This window comes from Salvelinus namaycush, chromosome 2 (genome assembly GCF_016432855.1).
Source record: "Salvelinus namaycush isolate Seneca chromosome 2, SaNama_1.0, whole genome shotgun sequence".
Lineage (NCBI taxonomy): Eukaryota > Metazoa > Chordata > Actinopteri > Salmoniformes > Salmonidae > Salvelinus > Salvelinus namaycush.
The window spans coordinates 56,939,908-56,945,220 of NC_052308.1; positions in this window are offsets into that span (position 1 = coordinate 56,939,908).

Genomic DNA, 5,313 nt, shown 5'->3' on the forward strand with positions numbered 1-5,313 from the left:
CGATATCAACATCATGGTTCAGGCCCAGAATAAACACATGTGCAACACCTTGAGAGTTGGCGTGGAGAGCGCCATGGAAGAACTCCAGCACCTGCAGTCTTTTCAACACACAGAGAAACCAGTGACCATTTGTGGTAACCCAGAGAATAGGATCTACAGATTCGACCCCGGTTACAAGGGCTCTTCCTTTGCTCACTTCTTGGCATCCAGTAACGATGTGAGTATAACCGTAGATAGCTCTCAACAGGCAAAGGGTGTCTATCATATTACGTACTACTCTACTCTTTCCTACTCTACCCTTTCCTACTCTACCATTTCCTACTCTACCATTTCCTACTCTACCCTTTCCTATCCTGTTCTGTCCTAACTGAGTCTGGTCCCATATGGTAAGTTTGATTTGAAAAGCTATCCAACCTTGACCAACAATGAATCCCGAGACCCACATGAGGCACCGATGTGGTCTGAATTGGCCTAGGTGGGGGCCATGGGCTCCGGGTTTCTACCTCGCACTTGAACATTTTCAAACTTTGACAAAGTTAAATAATAGCCAAGGGAGATGTTCACCCTAGCCCAGTCACTGACAGACTGAGCACATTCTGGGTATGGGACTATGAACGGGAGGAGGAGCTACCGTAGATATCCAATCATGGATAATGTTTACCAATTCTATCTATCCAACCGTGGCTCATGTTTCCCACCCCAGTTCAAATGTCCAACTATAACCAATTCAATCTATCCAACCGTGGCTCATGTTTCCCACCCGAGTTCAAATGTCCAACAGAGACCAATCCTATCTATCCAACCGTGGCTCGTGTTTCCAACAGGGCCATGGCTCATGTTTCCAAACCGAGTTCAAATATCCAACAGAGACAAACCCTATCTATCCAACCGTGGCTCGTGTTTCCAACAGGGCCATGGCTCATGTTTCCAAACCGAGTTCAAATATCCAACAGAGACAAACCCTATCTATCCAACCGTGGCTCGTGTTTCCAACGGGGCCATGTCTCATGTTTCCACTGTTTCCAACGGGGCCATGTCTCATGTTTCCAAACCGAGTTCAAATGTCCAACCGAGACAAATCCTATCTATCCAACCGTGGCTCGTGTTTCCAACGGGGCCATGTCTCATGTTTCCAAACCGAGTTCAAATGTCCAACCGAGACAAATCCTATCTATCCAACCGTGGCTCATGTGTCCAACGGGAGCTTTATTATGTTGTCTGTGTGTATGTGATAGTCAGCCCACGGGTGGATATTGTAGCCTATGTTAGAGAGGCTTGGGGCTATAAATGTGATCAACAGAGCTTACTCACTGTACACTTAACACTCTGTTAGCTCCTTAGGATCCCATAGCAGTAGAGATTGTCAACGCACAGTGGACTAGAACCATGTCTCACACAAGTATAAGTTCTGAATGTGATCAGGCCAAGCGGACTGTCTATGATGGCTCAGTGTTCATGGATGTGTTAGTCGACAACGCGAACAAGGAGGGTTCGGTTGTGTCACATTTGTACGAGAATATGAAAATTGAAGGGGATTTCACAAATGTAATCCATCCGAACCTGCGCAGAACACAACACTACCAGTCTACCCCAGATGACCAGATGGAATCATCCAAAAACGATGTTGTCATATCCAGAGATGGCACCAGTGTTCGCTTCGGGGACTATGAACATGTAACATCAAAGGGCAGAGTGCTCATTTCCAGGGGAACCTTGGCTAAATTTGACAAAGACATCGGAGAGGGCCTGGGTTTACACTATGACACAGAGGCTAATGGCGCCCTGGTTGTTTATACCGATAAAGATGACCCTGCCGTTAGCTCACACGGTGTACTGGTCATGGCACCTAATTTTATACTGGCCCAAGAGAAAGAAGAACCAGAAGACCCGCCTATGAACAGAATAGGTTATACCAAGATCGAACCTGATGTCGACGGGAGTATACGCAACATACATGTCAAGGGTTCCATGATCGTTGATCACTACATTCGCTTGGACAAATGCATGTCAGTCTACCCCGGGGGCTGGTTCTTTGGGGAACACTCGGGCGAGTGGTTCCAGCCACCGAAAGAGATGGTGATCCCTGAGAAGCAACCAGACCTGGCAATTGTGGAACGTGCCGATTTGGTTATCTCAAGGGGAGACGCATCGGTTGTGTTGCGCTCAGGCGGAGGAGTTGTCGCGTCCGGGAATGTGGCAGTGTTTCTGATGCCAGTTAGTTACAGACCATCGGGAGATAGGCGTGATATCCACACCAAGATCGTTGTCGTGTTTCAATGACTTTCTGATCTGAACACAGATCACCTGTGACCACATGTGAGCTTTACAGACAGAAAGTGTATAATAACAATGTATTGGTCTGATTGTATAGACAGACCATTGTGTAAAGTGAAATAAATAACGTGTAATAAAGATGTTTAATGAAAGAAGCGGTTTGGAAATCAGTGTGGTTATCTTTGTTACCTCTCCCACCATTCCTACTTTCATATCATAAAAGACACAATCACAAGGACACAGAGTCTTTAGGACATTTATTCAAGCATAGATAGGCAAAGAGACAAAGGGATATCAAGTATATACACAGCTTTACAAGGGTCTTGGTGTCTATAACATTTTATACCGCCTCTTTGTAAGGTTAGTTAACCTGTTAGGGCTGCAAGCCCGATATCGGTACACCTCTGACAACATCCAGCTCAAGTGCAGGGCGCGAAATTCAAAATCTATTTTTTTTAAATATTTAACTTTCACACATTAACAAGTCCAATACAGCATTTGAAAGATAAACATCTTGTCAATCCAGCCAACATGTCCGATTTTTTAAATGTTTTACAGAGAAAACACCACATATATTTATGTTAGCTCACCACCAAATAAAAAAGAGGACAGACATTTTTCACAGCACAAGTAGGATGAAGTAGCATGCACAAGCCAACCTAACTAACCTAAAACCAACCTAAATAACCTAGAAAAAACTACCTCAGATGACAGTCCTATAACATGTTACACAATAAATCTATGTTTTGTTCAAAAAAAATGCATATTTTAGCTATAAATCAGTTTTACATTACTGCTACCATCATAGCTACAGTAAGAAATCGCACGGGAGTAGCCAGAGAAAATACAGACACCAACGTCAACTACCTTATTACACATCAGAAAACATTTCAGAGAAATATATGGTGGATAGCTAATGAAAGACAAAGATCTTGTGAATACAGACAATATTTCCGATTTCTGAAGTGTTTTACAGCGAAAACACCACATATATTTATGTTAGCTCACCACCAAATACAAAAGACAGACAGACATTTTTCACAGCAACGGTAGCATGCAATTAGCATGCACAAAGCTAACCAAACTAACCTAGAACCAACCTAAATAACCTAGAACCAACCTAAATAACCTAGAAAAAACTACCTCAGATGACAGTCCTATAACATGTTACACAATAAATCTATGTTTTGTTCGAAAAAGTTGAATATTTTAGCTATAAATCAGTTTTACATTACTGCTACCATCTTAGCCACCATCATAGCTACAGTCAGAAATCGCACGGCAGTAGCCAGAGAAAACAGACACCAACGTCAACTACTAATTTCACATCAGAAAAGATTTCAGAAAAATATATGGTGGATAGCTAATGAAAGAGAAAGATCTTGTGAATACAGACAATATTTCCGATTTCTGAAGTGTTTTACAGCGAAAACACAATATATCGTTATATTAGCTTACTACAATAGCTAACACACAGCAGCATTGATTCTAGTCAAACGCTAGCGATAGCACAGTTCGACAGATATATGAAAAAGCATCCCAAATTGGGTCCTTATCTTTGTTGATTTTCCATCAGAATGTTCTCCAAAGGGTCCTTTGTTCAGAACCGTGTTCATTTGGACCTAGAACGAACGATGTCCCTCTTGAATTAGCATGACACACTGGCCATGCCGTGCTAACCTCTCCGTCTTGACAAAATTCTTGCGTCGCATCACGTCTAAAGTCCAGAATAAATTTCAATAATATAATTAAAGTATATTGAAAAAACATACTTTAGGATGATATTGTGACATGTATCAAAGAAAATCGAAGCTGGAGGTCATATTCACCTATAACGAGTGTTTTCCAGGAGCGCAGTCCAGTTCCTACTTCGCGCCCAGAAAAAAAAATTAAGTGCGCACTTATCACTCAAAGATGTAGGATACAGAGTCAGCTGCTGAAATTCAGACACTGGAGACAGAGTCTGCTGCTGAAATTCAGACACGGGAGACAGCCTACACTATACCTAACCCTCAGTCTACAGCTGAGCCAGGGTCCCAATGTTTGGGTGAACCATGTGAAATGTCTTGCAATGTGCCTGAATGTAGAGTTGACAATGGAATTCTATTAGCTGCGCCTGGGTATCAAGATAGGCTGAAGATGCGGTCTCTGCCACAGAGGACCTAACCAGTCCGGGTGTGCTAACTCAAAGGGGACCGAATCTGCCCTGGATAACATTGCAAAGGGATATAGGTGTGATAGATCGATGATGAGGTTGATGCTGCCCTGGATATCATCACATGTGTCACGTACGTAGGTGTACCTGAAATCACACACACACATTGTGTTATTGTGGAAATGTAATGTATTGCCTTTGGGTAGAGATGTGTCTTATGTCTTATGCCTTTCTTTCTTCTTTTTACAGGGCTACCGAGAATGAGAGAGCTCCGGATGATATGCTAACCGATGTGGAATATGTAAACGCCTTTTCAGAGTGTGACATTTCTCACTTCTATGATTCTGAGCCACATTTCAGTAGGCCACAGTGGAACTTTTGACCCTTGTCCCGGTTTAATATTTTCTGCTACAACTGACCCCAGTCCCTCTATTATACCACTCCATCAAGCGCCATTTGTAATGTGGTAACCCAACCTAAAGATGTCTCACTCAATGATGACTGCATTGGTGACATGCCCTCCACAGGGTACCCAGACAACTCCATGTTTGATCTTGAGAGGGCATGTAGTGATTATATATTTCAACAACAATCGGCACTGCAGCTGGATCCCCATCTGGTTGAGGTACATCAGGACCCCGATCCTCAAGTGTCTACACCACAGCAGGAGGATGCCGTGGTCCTAGATCCCGAACAACCAATATCTCAAGTACCTTACACTCCAGCCGACTGTTGATATACATGGTCCAATGTGTACAAGCTCAAGCCAGAACAGCTTTACAGTCCAAAGGTCATTATTCCCCACACCACCACAATCTGAAGCAGCTGGCACCTATGAGAACTAGCGCCTGATCCCAGTCTACAGCACCTTGACAGCGATGGAG